Source organism: Pseudorca crassidens, chromosome 1 (assembly GCF_039906515.1).
Source record: "Pseudorca crassidens isolate mPseCra1 chromosome 1, mPseCra1.hap1, whole genome shotgun sequence".
Classification (NCBI taxonomy): domain Eukaryota; kingdom Metazoa; phylum Chordata; class Mammalia; order Artiodactyla; family Delphinidae; genus Pseudorca; species Pseudorca crassidens.
Window position 1 is genome coordinate 73,285,383 of NC_090296.1, and position 19,318 is coordinate 73,304,700.

The window sequence follows — 19,318 nt, forward strand, 5'->3', positions numbered from 1 at the left end:
ATGGACTCATTTAAACTTAATCACCTCTTTAAAGACATTTTTTTTCCCAGTCTAATGGAGATATAATTGACATATAGCACTGCGTAAGTCTAAGGTGTGCAGCATAATGATTTGACTTCATACATCATGAAATGATTATCAATAAGTTTAGTGAACATCCATCCTCTCATATGGATACAAATTAAAGAAACATTTAAACGTATTTTTCCATGTGGTAAGGACTCTTATATTTACTCTCAACAAATTTTATATATAACATACAGATGTGTTAATTATTTTTATCATGTTGTACATTACACCCTAGGACTTATTTATCTTATAACTGGAAGTTTGTACCTTTTGACTGCCTTCATTCAATTCCCCCTCCCCCTCCCCCTGGCTGCTGGAAAACACAAATCTAACCTTTTTCTGACTTTTTTTTGTTTCTTTGTTTTTGAAATATAATTGACCTACAACACCGTCTTAGTTTCTGTTATACAACAGAGTGATTCAATATTTCTATACATTTCAAAATGATCACCACATTAAATTGAATTACCATCTGTCACCATACAAAGATATTACATAATCATTGACTATATTCCCTATACTGTACATTTCATACCCGTGACCCATTTATCTTGCAGTTTGAAATCTGTAACCTCTTAATCTCCCGCACCTATTTCTTTCCTTCCTTCACCCCCTCCCCTCTGGCAACCACTGTTTGTTCTCTGTATTTATGACTCTGTTTCTGTTTTGTTTTGTTTGTTCATTTGTTTTGTTTCTAGATTCCACATAGAAGTGAAATTCACATGTAAGTGAAATCTTTCTGATTTATTTCACTTACTATAATACCCCTGGGTCCATCCATGTTATCCCAAATGGCAAGATTTCATTCTTTTTTATGGCTCAGTAATATTCGGTTTATATATATATATATATATATATATATATATATATATTTATTTATTTATATCACATCTTCTTTATCCATTCATCTATTGATGGACACTTAGGTTGCTTCCAAATCTTGGCTATTGTAAAGAATGCTGCTATAAACATAGGGGTGCATGTATCTTTTTGAATTAGTGTTTTTGTTTTCTTCAGATAAATACCCAGGAGTAGAATTGCTGGATTGTATAGTTGTTCTATTTTTAATTTTTTGAGGCGTCTCCATACTCTTTTCCATCATGGCTGCACTGGTTTACCTTCCCACCAATACTGTACTAGAGTTCCTTTTTCTCCACATCCTTGCCAACACTTGTTATTTGTTGTCTTTTTGATAATAGCCACTCTGACAGGTGTGAGGTGATATCTCATTGTGGTTTTGATTTACATTTCCTTGATGATTAGTGATGGTGAGTGTCATTTCACGTGCCTGTTGTCCATCTGTATGTCTTCTTTGGAAAAATGTCTCTTCATATGCTCTGCTCATTTTTCAATCAGGTTGTTTGGAACTTTTGGTTTTTTGTTTGGTTGTTTTTTGATGTTGAGTTTTATGAGTTTTTTTGTATATTTTTGGATATTAACCCTTTATTGGATATATCATTTACAAATGTCTTCTATTCAGTAGGTGGCCTTTTCATTTTCTTGATAGTTTCCTTCACTGGGCAAAAGCTTTTTAGTTTGATGCAGTCCCACTTGTCTAGTTTTGCTTTTGTTTCCCTTGCCTGAGGAGACAAATCCCCCCTCCCCAAATATTACTAAGACTGATGTCAAAGAGTACACTGCCTGTGTTTTCCTCTAGAAGTTTTATGGATAAAAATTTTCAACAAAATGAGTATAGACGGAACATACTTCAACATAATAAAGGCCATAGACGATAAGCTCATAGTTAACATCATACTTAATGGGGAAAAGCTGAAAGCACTTCCTCCAAGATCAGGAATAAGATAAGAATGCCCAGTCTTGCCACTTTTATTCAACATAGTATTGGAAGTCCTAGCCACAGCAATGAGGCAAGAAAAGGAAATAAAGGAATCCAAATTGGAAAGGAAGAAGTAAAACTCTCACTGTTAGCAGATGACATGATACTATACAGAGAACATCCTAAAGACACCACCGAAAAACTACTAGAACTCATCAACTTTGGTAAAGTTGCAGGATACGAAATTGATATACAGAAATCTGTTGCCTTTCTCTACACTAACAATGAACTATCAGAAAGAGAAATAAAAAAAAAAATCCCATTTACAATCACATCAGGAAGAATAAAATACCTAAGAATAAATCTAACTAAGGAGATAAAAAACCTGTAGTCAGAAAACTGTAAGACACTGATAAAAGAAATTGAAAAGGATACAAACAGATGGAAAGATATACCATGTTCATGGATTAGAAGAATTAAAATTCTTAAAATGACCATGCTACCCAAAGCAATCTACAGATTTAATGCAATCCCTATCAAAATACAAATGGCATTTTTCATAGAACTACAACAAATAATTCTGAAATTTGTATGGAAGTGCAAAAGACCCTGAATAGCCAAAATAATCTTGAGAGAAGAACAAACCTGGAGGTATCGTGCTCCCTGATTTTACACTATACCAGAAAGCTATAGTAATCAAAACCGTTTGGTAGTGGCACAAAAATAGACACAGAGATCATTGGAACAGAATAGAGAGCCCAGAAATGAAGCCACACTTATATGAACACTTAATCTACAACAAAGGAGGTAAGAATATACAGTGGGGGAAAGACAGCCTCTTCAAAAAATGGTGTTGGGAAAACTGGAAAATTACATGCCAAAGAATCAAACTGGACCACTTTCTCACACCATATTCAAAAATAAATCCAAAATGGATTAAAGACTTAAATGTAAGAACTGAAACTATCAAACTTCTAGAAGAATACAATACTCTTTTAAATTCATTGTAGTTTAACTTCTTGGTCCTCACCCTCTCTAACCTTAAGATAGGGCATAAATTGATATTACTCACCTCCTTCCTTTTTGAAACTCTTGTCTCTCACTGAACTCTTATCGCTCTCCTTCTACTTTTTAAAATGCCTCATTTCTGTCTGTCTATGACTTTATATCTGCAGCACTTCTAAATTTAAATATCTTCTAACATTCTTCTTTCAGCTCTATTTGTTTCTTAAACCCTCCCATGGGGTGTCATCCACACACAACTTGAACAATTACCACCATTGAACAAATCTCCACATGCAATTGACCCCTGAACAACATGGATTTGAACTGCTGGGTCCACTTACATGTGGATTTTTTTCTATAAATATTTACTACAGGATCTGAAGTTGATTGAATCTATGGATGCAGGACCATGGATACAGAGGGCCAACTATAAAGCTATACATGGATTTTGACTGCATGCAGGGTCAGTGCCCCTAACCCCTAAGTTGCTCAAGGGTCAAATGTTTATCTGTCTCCCCCTCCTTTATATATCTTGACCCCTAAAGTCCCAGGACTTGACATCCATGCTTGGTAGTAATTCAAATTGCTAAATCCAGTAGGTTCTATTTCCTCAGTGGTTTTCCCTTCCAATCTCTCTATCCAGTCCTACTGCTACATTGGCAACTTGGGAACAATCATTATTTCCATCCTGAACTATTAGATAGCAACCCAAATACTTTCCCTACTTCCAGTTTTCCTCTGTGGATTTTTATTTTATTTTATTTTTTTTACTCAAGTTGCCTTCTGCAAGCATATTCTACATAGAATATCCTTGTTCAAAAACACTTAATGGCCCTGAGAAGAACCTAGCCAGGCTATGTGGGAATCCTGACCCAGGTAATAAATGGGTGCCGTTTTAAGCTGCTAAATTTGTGGCGATTTGTTGCACAGAAATAGAAAAATGACACACTCTTCAAGACATGGCAGCTAACATCCCCTAGAGTGAGCAGTCCAAGAGACAGCAAGGAGGTAGCCACAGTGCTTTTCTGTGGAAAAACGATGAACAATCTATTGGTTAGAAGTCACTAAGGCCAATGCACACTCAAGGGGAAAAACATTAAGCTTCACCTCTTGGAGCAAGAAATATCAAAGAATTTGTGGATATATTTAAAAGCCACCATAATAATAATAATTAATGTCTTATTTTTACTATGCTAAACAATAGTTCATTTAATACAAAAAAATAGGTAGCGTTTTTACGCACATTTTGTAGATGAGGAAACTGAAGCACAGAGAAATTAAATAATTTTCCCAAGGTCATGGCTAGTAGCTGGCTGTGTTGGATGCCAGTCCCAAAATCTTAACCCCAAAGACACTGTGTTAATTTTGGCAATGCAGTTAAAAATAAGCTTCATAATAAAATCTGTAAACAAAATACTAAAATATTTGCCAATGAAAATATACCTGGCTGAATTCATAATTAGTTCAATGACCATTTCTTTCTAATTAGGGATGACCAATTAATGACTGAAGTCTACCTGGAAGAGAAAATAGAGTGGTTTGCTTAGAATTATATCTTCTACAATGTTCTCTAAAATATTTTATTAATGCTTTGAATGTCAACATCAAAAGCATGCTTACCAAATTAATGAATGGCAAGAAGATAGTAGAAAAGCCAGTATACCAGACCACAGAATCAGGATCCTAAAAGTGCTCATAGTATATAATTATAGGACAAATCTAACACAATGAAATTTTTAAATGATAAATTTAGAAGTTCAACACTTGAGTTCTGGATTGGGAAAACTGACTTAATATTTGCACTCCCAAAAACAATTTTAGGCAGGTGTTAATTGACCCTAAGCTTAATATATGTTAACTTGGTGACGTGCCTGCCAGGACCTGAATAGAACCTCAGGCTGTATTAGGAGCAGAAGTGATGGTACTTAGACCAGACCTAGAGAAACAAATCTGGTATTGATTGCTACACTGACATAGGAATGCAGGAATTTACAGAGAACAGATTAATAGTAATTGCAGGAGTCTTAAAAAGCATGTCATAAAAGAAACAATTAAAGCAACCAGGAATATCTAAATTAGAAAAGAGAAGCAAAAAAGGAGAACATATTTCCTGACTTAAATACTAGAAGAGCTGATATGAAAAAAAGATCATTTTAGGAGGCAGAACTAAAATAAATAGATAGACATTGTGGACAGGCAGATTTTCAATCAATACAAGAACTCTAACAATTTTAGTCATCTAACAGCAGTCCAGGCTGTCTTAGAAGTTGGTGACTTCTGAGTCACTAGAGGAATTCCAAAAGAGACTGAATGGCCTCTTGTCAGATGCTGTAGGAAAGATCCATTTTGTAGACAGAAAGTTGGAAAAAATTACTTCTAAATCACCTTCAGACTCTAAATGTCTTCAGTTCTATCCTACAAGTCCTTGATACCTCCTCAACCTTAACTTCCATCATTTGGCCTACTAAACCATGGCCCCCAGGCAAGCATGGCTACTCCCTGTTCCCCATAACAACCACCTTTTATTTCTTGGCTCTGTAATTTTCCTCATCTTCTTCCCTTCACTTAGATTGACTCCGTTAGCATCTTATGTGATTGCCAGAATCACACTCATCCTTGAAGATCAAGTACAAAGCTTCAGCATCCCCGATGCTTTCTCCAATAACTAATTATCCTCTTCATTTCCTTAGCACCATGGTCACCTCTCTTACATAGCTTTTTTGACACTCTGTCTTGTATTAGACATTTTTATTAGCCATCTTTATTCCCTATAAAATTGAAAGCTACTTGAAGGCAAATGACCATCTATGCTCATTTCAGCATTTCTGTTCAGTGTGAAGTATGACTGCCGATAACAACCTTAATAAGACATGCTTATTAAACTGGATGTGGCAGAGTTACTGCACGAAATCAATAGCAATACTGGAAGAATAATTTAAATATATTTTTCTGATTAAACATACTTCTGAAGTGGAATATTTGTGCCTTTTTCATTGATCCTACTAATTCTTTTTTTTTTTTTTTTGGCCTGATTTTTCAAACTGTGGTACGATACCTGGCATTTACCATTTTAACCATGTTAAAGTGTACAGCAGCATTTAGCACATTCACAGTGTTGTATAATCATCACCACTAAGTAGTTCCAGAACTTTTTCATCATCCAAAAATGCAACCCATACCCTTTTTTTTTTTTTTTTTGCGGTACGCGGGCCTCTCACCGCTATGGCCTCTCCCGCTGCGGAGCACAGGCTCCGGACGCGCAGGCCCAGCGGCCGTGGCTCACGGGCCCAGCTGCTTCGCGGCATGTGGGATCTTCCTGGACCGGGGCACAAACCCGCGTCCCCTGCATCAGCAGGCGGACTCTCAACCACTGCGCCACCAGGGAAGCCCTGGTCAAACCTTTTAAATGCTTATCAAAGAAAATATGTCTCCCCTTTGTGAACTCCACTCCTACAACAAAGTCTCTGCATGCAGGTCATCGACTCGTTTTATGAGTCACAACAGTATTGACACTAGTAAAGTCTAATTTCTTATTAGTCCTTAAATCCTAGGAACATTTCCCATTATATTTTGTGTGTGGTAAAATTATAGTGACACCAGGATGTCTGTTGGGAAGATATGTTTATTGTGAATATAACATCTGATCTAGAGTCAAGGTTTTTCATTGACTCAGCTATCAAGAGTAATAAAATGACTTGTTCTTTTAACTTGTAACTTGCAGCCAGAAACTCATTGCTTTTACTAAAGGATGCATTACAAAAACTTGAATTAGGAACACTAAATATTTTTTTCAATAAGATTTCTTTTTAAAGAAAAGATATTAGAATCTGAAATATAATTTTAAAATACTTTTTTTAAAGAAAAAAATGAGTATATTAACTTTCAAGTGGGAATAGACCTAGGACAGAAAGTGGGTGAAGAGGTATTCCTTTCAGAGCCCACAGCATACTTTTTAAAAGCTAGGGGTCAAGGCCCTAGCAGACAGAATTGTGATTCTGTTCCAGAAAGAGGCCTGCTTTGGGCCAGTTCCAGATGGTGAGTGCTGTGATGGGGTGGATTTGAATCTAATCTAGTCCAGTTAGCTCTGGAAACTATGACAGTTCCATGCCCAGTGTATTGGGGCTCTTTTAAATTCCTGTTTCAAACAGGCTCAAGTCCACATCTGGGGCTGAACTCAGTTTTTCAGAAACATTTACTTCACTAATGGAGTTCTTTCTTCCCTTTCTTCCTTCCTCCCTCCCTTCCTTCCTTTCGATTAATAAATACGCTTTTTTTTTCTTTCCCATGGCCCACTGTGCTAGACACTCTAGAGGATATAAAGAAGGTTCTGGCGAATCTCAAGCCTCAAGCAGGATGGATTAGACTCATGCAAACATACTTGTACAGTGTAAACAGACCTGCTAACAGCCAAAGGGAAGATCCAGGTAGAGTGGGAGAGGCCTCTGGCTGACACAATCAGTAAAGATTTCCACAGAGCAGGCATTTCAGACAGCTCAGAGAAAAACAGGGTAGGGTTTAGATACGCAGAGATGAGGCCTGCAGATTGGAGTAAGAATGGGCATCCAGGACAAAGGAAATAGATTTCACCATTAAAGTGCCTTTTATTTTCTCCTTGTCTTTCTTGGCTGGGTGTCCTAGGGCAGTGCTCCTTAAACTTTAATGTACAAATGAATTACAGTCTTGTAATTCACCAGGACTGGGTAGACAGGAATCTGCATTTCTAACAAGCTCCCAAGTAATGCTGAAGCTTCTAGTCTGAAAAGTGCACTTTGATTAGCAAAGTCCTAAGCTGCACGTTTCCAAGGTGAGGCAGCAGCAACAGGGAATTATAGGGCCACCTATGGCTGGGCAGGTCTGCATGGCCTGAAAAGCTTCTGGGGACGCAGCAGCAGGAGCTTCTTTCACTGTTAGTCTTTGGCAGGGCTCAGGGGCCATAACAAACAGAAGGAAAAGAGCTGCTGGATGCAATAGAGATGACCTGTCCTCAGACTGTGAATGGATTGCATCATTCTATCCTCCAAACTAGCAGCACAGAGACTTGGGGAGAGATAGCAGCTCTGTGTGTCCAGGCAGAAGAAGGGATTCTTTGTTCGCTCAAAGCCTAGCAGCTTTTCTGGATCTTGGTGGAGAAAGTCATTTGATAACAAAAATAGGTCTTTCAAAAACATTGCTGAATAAAGGAAGGAGGAATTAGGATGATTCAGTCTACCAAACTCTGAACTTAACACAACAAACCAGGTCTGAGTTAAGGTGGGAGCTCTGTTGCAGCAGAAGGTGATTGTAATTGTCTTAGCGGACTTTTATTTTTCGGCTATATACTTCCAGATTTTTAATTCAAGCAAGTCAAGAGATAAGAGGAGTCATACTTGACTATTTGTGATTGAAATTCAGAACTAGTCACTGTTTAAACTTATGTATCTGTATAATGTCTTAGTAAATCCTGAGTCCTAGCTTAATAAGTACAAATGATGAAATCGCTAAACTTTTAATACCCCTTCTCCATCCGCCCGCTTCCCACCTTAGGCCTTTTCTTTGGAAATATAGTAATAGGTGGCAACACTAGGACACCTGGACAGGAGAAGGTGGAAATTTTGTAAAAAGCACTTTCTATATAAGTAAAATTGTTTTTGTGAAAACAGGAATGCTATACTGCATCTATGGAGATAAAATATGATTGCTATAGCAGAGGCAGTGCTTCTTAGAAACAGCTCAGATTGGAAATCTAAAACACTCTTTTGGTTTCCCCCTCCCATTTTTCTGGAAGTTACCAAGATGGGTTGGAAGTAATATTTATTCAGCACTTGCTGTGGGCCAGGTACTGTGCTTAGTGTATTGCATATGTATTCCCATTTAATTCTCTAACTGAAGCCATAAGTGGATAGTAATATGCAGTTTTTGGAGATAAGAAATGTAGTATTTAGACTTTGCCCAAGGTTATAAACAAGAAGGAGTTGAAGCAGAGGTTCAAACTCGATCTGTCTAAAATAAAATTCATGTCCTTTCTCCCATGGCCTGCAGCAGTTTAATAAAAGAGCTACCAAGTCCGGAATGTAACCAAGTCTTTTTGCAAGACTAAAACTTCTTTGGTTTCATTTCTTTCAAGAAACCGTTTCTTGTTTTAGCCTATGTCTTATCTATATGTTGGTATATGAAAGCTGAAGCAGCTTAGGGGATAAAGTAGTATCATTAGAGAAGCAGAAAGAAGCTCTGAGGAAAACAGAAGACCAATAAAGATGAAAGGGAAGAACGAGAATGACAGTTTGCCATGCCTCTCAGTAATGTTCTCTTACAGTGAATGGCAGTGGACTCCGTCCCACCATATTTCATGTCAATAGTTAATATTTACCCTGGCTCTCAAAAACATAGGAGAGAAAGAAACCAGAAGCTTAGTAAATTAGGGACAGAGTGTTGTCCCACTGACAACTCAGTCAAAAAAAGGTGAACTCTGTAAGGCCAACTGGCCCGAGGCAGGGGAACACAATCAGATTCACAGGTTGCATCAGACCGAAATTCTCCGGACCACCCAGTTCCAGAAACTGCCCTGGAGACATTCCGGACCACCCAGTTCCAGAAACTGCCCTGGAGACATTCCGGACCACCCAGTTCCAGGAACTGACCTGGGGACTTTGAATCCAGCCCAGCCTTCCCGTCTTTCGAGGGGCGGGACTAACGGGCCCCCAGGATACCGGAAAAGACCACCAAATAAGGAATACCCTGCGCCCTCCCAGATTCACCACACCCCTTTCCCTTCTTCCCCTATAAAATCTTGCCCAACCCTCGCCCGGGTGCGACTTCTCTGGCCCCTTTCTCTCGGACCAGTGAACCTCGCCCAGGAGCGCTCCCTAATAAAGCTCACTTGAAGCTTTCCTCTGTTTCGCGGTGCCGTTTATTAAGATCCGACCTTACAAACTCCAGTTATAAACCGGCTAGAAACCTTAAAAAGGAAAAGCACGAACCAAGACTAATTGTGTGGGAAACAGAATAGGATCCCAAGCATAAGCTCCACTAGCCCACTGAATTCTGCAGGTCTTCCAGACCCCACCATATCCATGTCACTGGAAATGAGAGGTTTTATTCCCAATCTACAAATGATACATACATGCAAGAGCCACAGACCTATCCTAGCCTGGGGATGCTCACTGCTATTGCCAGGGGAACCACTGTGGAAAGCGAAAAAAAACCCCAAACTTCAAAAGAAACCATAGTGTTGAAGAAGGAGGATGGAAAGAAATGATAAACTATAGAATGATAGGGAACAGAACTAAAAAAAGTTCCTCGTCCTCAATATGTTGTTTCTACCCCTCACGACCAGAATTGTTTCTTTTGTCACTTTTCATTCTATGGAATTTTATTATGGAAATGTCCCTTTGGGACCACAAAATACTCTTAAAATTACATATATCTTTGGGAAAGTTGATAGTCTTACACAGATAAGTGTGATTTAGTTTATTAATCAAGTTATTTTATTTAGTTCTAACTTGTAGTATACTAAAGGAATGCTGATTTTTAACACTAGAAAGCAACAGCCAATCTGGGTGAGATAGGGGTGTGCACTAAAGACATCTAGGAGATGTTTGGGGAGAATAGTGGGGGAAAAGGCACAAAAGGAGCTAAAGATTATTTTTTACCTATTTTAAGACCAACCAAGACTGGTGCTGTACTCACCAACAGAGGAAGAGAAATGTCCTCCTTTTTGACCCTTTGGTACAGACTGGGCCCAACTCTGGTACCATTAAAAACCACAAATATTAAATAGGCTTCTCTGAGCTGGTTTAGTGACACAGCTCTTGTGGGAAAATGAATGGTATGCCAACCAACTTAAAGGAAAGAGACTTTCAGGTCTAAAAAAAATGTATCATTTTTGGTTGATTGAACCATATGAAATTGCCAATATTCAAGTAACTGTGACCAACAAAAATGGCAGTTTCATATGGATCAACCTAAAAGCTGATAAACTGAGACTTACCTGAAGTCACATGGTTGGAATGAAGAATTTAGAACGCTGTCAGTTATGCTGTATAGAAGGATTTTTTTTTTTAATGCAGATTTTGCTAGACTTGAAGACATACTGTGACTGATGATGCTATACCATAGTGATGCTCTTAAAGACAGTGATTTATAGGGCTTCCCTGGTGGCGCAGTGGTTGAGAGTCCGCCTGCCGATGCAGGGGACACGGGGTCAGGCCCCGGTCTGGGAAGATCCCACATGCCGCGGAGCGGCTGGGCCCGTGAGCCATGGCCGCTGAGCCTGCATGTCCGGAGCCTGTGCTCCGCAACGAGAGAGGCCACAACAGTGAGAGGCCCGCGTACCGCAAAAAAAAAAAAAAAAAAGACAGTGATTTGTAATGCACAGTTCCCTAGATCAAGCTCTCTTTGTCCACGTCACTTCATTCCAACTGTTATTTAGACAGTACCTCCTTCTACAGCCCTGGGTGGGTGTTTTAGGTCGAGGTTGACAGTGGGCATTATGGGTTTCAGGAGAACTCTAGGTGAACTCAATTTTTTCTTGTACCACTCAATGCTCAGAAGGAGGGTTTCACCACGTGATCTGGTGTCCTTGTGACCATGAGTTGACTTGTGCCATAAGAGAAAACTGCTCTCATGGTTTCCTTTTCTATTCCAAAATATAATAGTCATTTAAAAGTCTGTAATTTGGTGTCTTGATGAGCTATATAAGGTATTCTTCAATTCTATAGTTTTATGATCAGACTTTAAGGAAAAAAGCCAACTATGCTTGTTCTCACGCTCATCGGGTATTTCTGTAATTATATGCAAGAAACTGATAACAACAGTAGTTCTTGGGGAGAGAAACTCACTTTTTTTCTCTTTACTGAGCTTTTTTTGCATTGAGCTTCTTTTTAATACCATGTATTATTTACTACTACTACTAAAAATATTTAAAAAACAAATACAATTAATTTAAAATTTAAGTAGACAAAGCATTTTACTTTAAAAGTACAGAGTCCCTCCCTTTACAAATGTTTACATCCTGTTCTTCTTGCTCTTCTGTACAACCTTATCACTGTTGTGATTATTTTTTCGCAGGGCCTCTCCCTGTTGTGGCCTCTCCCGTTGCGCAGCACAGGCTCCAGACGCGCAGGCTCAGCGGCCATGGCTCACGGGGCCCAGCCGCTCCGCGGCATGTAGGATCTTCCCGGACCGGGGCACGAACCCGCGTCCCCTTCATCGGCAGGCGAACTCTCAACCACTGCGCCACCAGGGAAGCCCCACTGTTGTGATTTTTAAAAGTAATTCTTAGGAACTGTGGGAGGCGGAACAGAGATACCGAAGATTTTGATGATGGAAATTGCTATTTATGCTGCAAATATTTGTAATTACCTATTATGTGATAGGTCCTCGGCTAGGTACTTCCTCCTTTCCATAACTTCTGGAAAGCTTATGTAAACACCAAGTATTTTTTTTTTCTTTGAGAGTTCTGCATGCTTAAAATGCTTCCCGTAGATAAGCAGTGGTCTGTTCTTCATGAATACAGCAACCAATGAGCTCACCTGCAGGGAGTATCCCCCAGGGCACTGAGGGAAGTCCCAGGTGTCTGGCTGAGGCAGGACTACACCATGACCTGAGCTAGAGGGTAGTCATGGAGCAGGGTGGGGTGGGGGATCTGCAATACTGAGAAAAGGTAAAAAGGAAGATTTAAAAAAGGAAGGTGGTAGAAGGGAGGTGACAACAGAAACTAGTACAGGGACTTTTTTTTCCTTCCAGTTTTACTGAGATAGGATTGACATATAGCACTGTGTATGTTTAAGGCATACAGCATAATGATTTGACTTAATCAGGAAAGGATTATCACAGTAAATTCAGTGAACACCCATCATCTCATATGGGTACAGAATTCTTTGTGTTAAGAACTCTTAGGATTTGCTCTCTTAACAACTTTCATATATATCGTGTAGCAGTGTTAATTATATTTATCATGTTTTACATTACATACCTAGTACTTATCTGTCTTATAACTGAGAGTTTGTACCTCTTGAATACCTTCATCCAATTCCCCTTCCCCCCACCCCTGGCCTCTGGTAATCACAAATCTGATCTCTTTTTCTATGCGTTTGTTTCTGAAGTATAATTGATCTATAACATTATGTTGGCTCCTGTTACACAACATAGTGATTTGCTATTTCTATACATTTCAAAATGATCACCATAAGTCTGGTTACCATCTGTCACCATCCTAAGATATTACATAGTTATTGACTATATTCCCCACACTGTACATTCATACCTGTGACTCATTTATTTTGCAACTAGAAGTTTGTACCTCTTAATCTCCCTCACCTATTTCTTTCTATACAGGGACATTTTAATGCACAAAATCGTTAAATTACCCAAAAGCTGATTCTGAAGACTTGTAACAGAATCCTAAACACAGAGAGAGAGCTTGCTAAATCAAAGATGCTTACTACTTAAGACAATTTTTGTAAAGCTACAGAGCTTCCTTGTTTAAATTCAGAGTTCATAGAGATGACGTGTAGATAAGAACAATGCCTTATATTTGCTTAAATTCTCAGTTTTCAAAGCCCTCAGACATACATTGCTGCTCTAAATCCTCTCAAAAAACGCTATGAGAACTGTTTTCCATTTCACAGATGAGGAAAGTGCAGCTTAGAAGTGGAGCCATTTGCCCATGGAAACCTGGTAGAAAATGGCTGAGGCTAAGATGCAGCAGCCCTACCTGTTGGCGTCAAGCTAGCCCTACCACAAGAAATAAGCAGAGACACGTGAATTTATTAGGGAAATCCCTCTGACTTTCAAAAAACCACAACCATGAATATGCCCTAGGTATCCCCATTTCTCCCATGCTCCCCCTCCAAACCACCTTCCTGGGTCTGCAGTCCAGCCCATCTTCCTAGAGTTCAGTTCTGATTGTCGCTTTCTTCCCCCAGCATCTGCTAGCTCCACACAGCCTACAAAATGAAGTTCAGGTTCTACAAAATGGCACCCCAGTCCTCTGCCTCAGCCCCCATCCACTACTCCAGCTCTCTTTCCCATGTCAGTATGGTGTTTCTTGCCCCTTATATTTTTAATCAAGCAGACCGGGGTACCACCATCTGACACCCCAGCAGGGCCTGGGCTAGGATGAGGCGGGCTGCACAGTTTAACGGGACATCAAAGAACCCAATCCTCAAGATAAATGTTTTAATGCAATATTTTTAAAATTAATACAGAAAATGAAAAACATCAAAATTTAAAATAAAGACAGGGTCATATTACTGGTTTTCCCTTTTTTCCTTTTTCAGACTCCAAAAATGCCTCAGCAGAGTTCTGTTATGGATCCTACGGTGACTTTCCACTTGGGTACTTTTATTAAAGGTGTTTCCCAAGAGTCAGTTCTCACACCCCTTTCCACATTAGTATCAGTATCTTACTTCTCTTCTTGAATGCCTCAGCATTTATCTGTAACCCTCTTCTGTCTGGAAAACCTACTTCCCTTAGTAACTGGTCGTACTTTGATGGCAATCTGAATCATCTCGGATACTCGCCAGCGCCTTCCCAAAGCAGTGGGCACTCAGCTGCTCTTTGGTAAAAGAACGCAGAAATCACAGTCCTCACACTGGCTGGCTGTGGGGTTGAGCAGAGAAGGAACTCAAATATATTGTTTGGTCCAGAGTGCTTTTTAAAATCTGAATTAGTTATCAAGATTGAAAAACCAGGATATTTTACATTTAAAAAAATCGAAATCTCTGTCATTTCTTGAAAAAAAAAATCAGAAACTCTAGCCAAAGCAGGCCCCGATTCTTCCAGGATACCAACGGGAGTTTGCAGCCCAGTGGCTCTGCCTTCAGAGCTCTCTCCAGTTTGCCGCCTGCTACCCGTTTCACTCACTCACATTGCCGGCCAGGCCCTATTCGCTCTTTTTTGGCGACCCTAGGCTTGAAGCAACGAGTGCACTGGATAAAACCAATCTGCTGGGTCCACTTGTTCTCTCGGGGAGAATAATGTTTCCTCGTTGTCCTTTCTAGGCTTGCAGAGGCTCACAGAAGCAGCTCGCCTTTCTCACCCACAAACTTCCCACGACCCGTGAAACTTGCAAGGCCCTCCTCCTTCACTGTTTCTCCCCCGCCCTTTGCTCCAGGGTCCCCTCCCCGGCACCGGCCCTTCCCTCCCTCCCCCACCCAAGGCTCTCCGGAGCTCGGGGCGGGTCCCCGGCCCCCAGCTCGGCCATCTGCCCCGGCCCAGGGCGCTGGGGCTCGCCCACGGCGGCACTGGGCATGCTCAGAGGCGGCCGCACGGGCAGCTTCGCTTCGCAGGCGCTAGCACTCGGCGGCGGGCGGGCGCGCGGCTGCAGCTGGAGCTCCAGCGCCTGGAGTTGGAGTTGCCGGGAGTTTCCCCGCCTCCCCCTTGCGCGCGGCAGCTGCAGCCGGCGCGGCAGCCGCGAGCGGCGGCTACCCAGCACCCGGGCCGGCCGAGCCTTGTCCGGAGCCCGGAGCCCCGCGCGGGGCAGCTCCCGGGGAGGAGCCTTGCGGGCTGGGACGCGTGCAGCGCACTGGCACTGCCGGGGCACGAACCGGGCTGCAAGGTAGGGCCGGGGCGTGGGGAACCAGGCGAGTGAGGCAGAGGCCAGGCCGGGGGTTGCGGAGGGTGGAGGATGCGGCTGCAGAAGCTGCGGCGTTTGGGGCGCCCAGCGCTGGGTCTGAGGCGCGTGGCCGGGTCGGGGACGCCGCTGCGGGGCAGAGGGAGTAGGCAGGCGCCCAGGGAGATGCTTTCAAGTTGGCGAGCGACGGGAGAGGGGGCCGCGCGCTCGGGCGCAGCTGCTTTGTGCGCGCCGAGAGGGACTCGGGTCCCTGGTTCTCCCCAAACCTGGGACCCGATGTGCGGGCAGGGCTGAGCAAGCCGCAGAGCCGAGCAGTTTCATCCGAAAAGTTGAGGATGGAGCCCTTCTTTCCTCACTGTCCCCGCGGTAGGATAGCCCCGCGGGTGCCGCCCTGAGGCCCCCAGTGTGGAGGAGCTGCGCCCCTGGGCTAAGTTCCTCCGCCCCCGGCTGAAATCCACGAATCACCCAGATCTTCGCTTCCCTGGCTGGCGTCTAGGAAAATCATTCCTGCCAAATCTGAGGTAGGCTGCCCGGGCGGGAATGGCTCCCTGCCTCCGGGACGCTTAGCTGGGCGACGCCCCCTTCTCAACCTAAGACGTGGCCAAGGGCGCCCGGTTCCGAGTTAGTGCTTACGGTGCGCACTGGAATGGAGCCTCACACACATGGCGGGGAACGTGGGGTAGGTGGATGGCCTGATTTTTCCTCTAGTCTTTTCTCAGCTTTACAACACTCCACCAACCCCACCCGGCTCATCTTCGCAGAGGACAGGACCTGGAGGGGAAGGCCAGGTGGAGAGTTTGGGTTGACATACTGTTCCTTAGGAGAGGATGCCTGGGCTGTATCTGGCTTGGGCTCCAGCCCCAGGACTTCATAACGAGCCCTCTCCCCTTTCGGTTATTCTTCCTCAGGGACCGGGTGGGAAGGAGTAGGGGCGGTGGGTCCACAAGAATGTCCACTTCGTCCCACCATCTCCTAAGAGTGCGTTCCAGGGGACCCCAGGACCCTGGAACTGGCGTTATGTGGATTACGAGAATGTGGAGGATGCTGACCGTTCTCCTAGCTCCACTTTTTTCACTTCTTGTTTTGAGTTTTGGGGTTTTGCCTGCACACGAGTCAGAGCTGCTCTGTCATAACCGGGGGATGGAGGAGCTTCAGCCTGGCAGTGAGCCGCTGTTCACCTCCGAGGCTGCTAGTGGGAATTGGTCCAGAAATGATTATGCAGGCTAGAAATATGCCTCTTTTTTTTCCCCCCCGTCTTTTGACTGAACACCTTGGCTGTTGGGTTTGTGTGTTAAGTTCTTAAAGGAGAACCTACACACTGCTCAAGTATTATGTTTTAGGGAATCACCATTTCTGCTACATGTTCTTCTCTTTGCTTTTTTCCTGAGGGTGGGGGTGGGAATCTGCTTTGGGGCAGATTTCCAAATGTGGAAATCACCTGGTGTTGGTACACAGGTTCTAGAGTGAGATAGACCTGAGGTCAAGATTTAGGTTTACAGTCGGATTACTATGCTAACTGACAAATTGTTGGACACTATGAACTTCAGTTTTCTCTTCTGTCAAATGGGGATAATAGTGGCCTTATCTCCTTTCATTGCAGGGTTGTTGTGAGACCTGGGGGAGATAATGGGCATCAGAAGTGCTAAGAAAACTTTAAAGCACCAATTGTGTTTTCCTGTGGCTGTGCTCTTTACTCAGTTTTTTTTTGAATTAACTACTTCTTTTAATTGTAACAAGCTGCCTGAATCTTCTCTCCTCCACCCACTCTTCACCAAAAGGTTTGGTTTCTCAGGGCTTTGGAAGTCGCTCTTTATCTTCTTTTTTCTCTTCCCTTAAATCCATCTCTTTTTTGATTTTAAGGGTTGAGGCTCCAGTCCTTGTATTTATCTGAAGGAAGCAGCGAGGTGTAGTTTAGGAGATGGGAGCGTGGTGGGGTGCCTCATCAATGTTCAGAATCCTGGGCCCCAGAACTGGCATGTTAACAAGGCCCCAGTTTGAAATCCGAGGTTGATGAAGGAGTCAGCAGACCTGGGGCTGGAGCTCTGGCATGGTCTCTAATAGTGACCTTGAACTAGGGACTCAACCCCTCATCAGTGGAATCAGACTGTGAGCTTGAGGGCCAGTGCTGATCAGAGGCAAGAACAGGTGAGATGTCTCTCACTCAGTTAATAAGGGATTAATCAGGCTCCTGACCCCTCCTCCCCCCGCAGGTGCTGCACCTTCCCTAATCCTAGGGTAGTGGTTCTCAAACTGGAGCATCAGAGTCCCCTGGAGGGCTTGTTAAATCACAGCTAGCTGGGCTGCATTGCCAGAGCCTCTGATTCTCTGCGTCTAGGGTGAGGGGAAGGGGGTCCAAGAATCTGCATCTCTAACTAGTTCCAGGTGATGACAGTGCTGCTGGTCCAGTGACCATGCCTATAGAATCACTGACTTAGGGGGTGAGAGAGAGTAAAGAGAGGTGAGATTTGTTCAGAAACACCATTATTTTAATACGTCATGTATGGAGACAGGGTTTCTTCAGGCCGTTTTAGGAACTTGCCTGAGGCATTTTCTATTTCTGATACCTGTGCCACTTCTCATTGTCCAGTGTAGATAATTCTGATTGCTTTTCAAATGAATGAATTTTACACAAAAGAAGTTCCCCCTTCTTTTCATACTGTAAAATACTTAGCCTCTGGTTTCCAGGACACTCTTGGATAGGCTGAGATTGGTGACCTTGATATTGATAAATCCAGCAACTACCCTATTTCCTTTCTTTGGGGATCTCAGACGTTTGTGGAGAGGAGGTTTCGAGAAGTTCTGGCAGCTTAAACCTTAAGATTGGAGAACAGGGGGCTTCCCTGGTGGCGCGCAGTGGTTGAGAGTCCGCCTGCCGATGCAGGGGACACGGGTTCGTGCCCTGGTCCGGGAAGATCCCACATGCCGCAGAGCGGCTAGGCCCGTGAGCCATGGCCGCTGAGCCTGCGCGTCCGGAGCCTGTGCTCCGCAACGGGAGAGGCCACAACAGTGAGAGGCCCACGTACCGCAAAAAAAACCAAAAAAAGATTGGAGAACAGGTGAATCACTTATGAGCAAGATTAAAAAGAATTTGCAATGTGGTGTCTTCTCTGAAGGGACAGCTTTGGGGGAGGTGACAGATGTCCTGTGGTGGTCAGATCTGGTGAAGGCCTTCCATTCCTTCTAGAGGATGGTACTGTTGGCCGTAACTGAGGGAGACCCTCCATCACTGTCTGAGGGCTGGGAAGCCCAACGTTTTGGAGCAGCTGTGCAGTATCAGTGCTGCTCTGTGTAGCTGAGTTTATAATCGAGCACTGTTTGGGCACAACCCAACCTTAATCTCTTCCTTGCCCCCTAAGCTATGGTCCAGGTCTGACAGTTCACTATGACTTAAGGTGGCCTAGGTTGTGGCCTTGAATTTTAGCTGCTTTGTATCAGAGAGGCTTCGGGAACCTGCTGGAGTCAGGAAGATTCCCGAGATGATATTCGAGGGCAGAAATAAGGTTTACGTAGCACCCAAGTGGACTGTGTGTCCAAGGGGCTCTTGTGTTGCTGTACCAAATGGAGTCCAGCTGACTGTCAGGCTTTATCTCAGCTTTCCATTTGTGCTTTGTTTTCGTTTTCAAGTGATTAGCACTAGAGAAACCTATCAGTAAATCAGAAACCTATTCAAAAACTCAAGTGTACCACTTAGTGTTCCAGCAGATAAATCTGCAAGGCCCATGCCTGTCTTCCTGACCGCAATCAGCCCTCAGTAGACACAACCTTCAGCTTGAAATTCTTTAGATGCACTAATCACTGATATAAATGGTTTCTCCTACTTAACACGAGTACAGAAAATTTCTATTTTAAAATTCTTTTCCATAACTTGATATTTATATTTTGGGTGTTACTCCTACTTTTTGCGGGGAGGATTT

General features: G+C 42.8%; 1 protein-coding gene across 4 annotated transcripts in view; it reads left to right on the forward strand.

The window, feature by feature from the left end:
- The first annotated feature begins 15,106 nt into the window (after positions 1-15,106).
- STXBP6 (syntaxin binding protein 6) overlaps positions 15,107-19,318 on the forward strand; it is a 280,731-nt gene continuing 276,519 nt past the window's right edge. Inside the window, exon 1 of one of the 4 annotated variants that reach the window (XM_067738940.1) lies at positions 15,107-15,389. The gene's annotated coding sequence lies outside the window, so the exon portion shown is untranslated. Of the gene's footprint in view, positions 15,390-15,677; positions 15,926-16,008; positions 16,084-19,318 lie in introns of those variants that run through there. The other 3 variants (XM_067738987.1, XM_067738957.1, XM_067738947.1) reach the window with 3 other exon arrangements.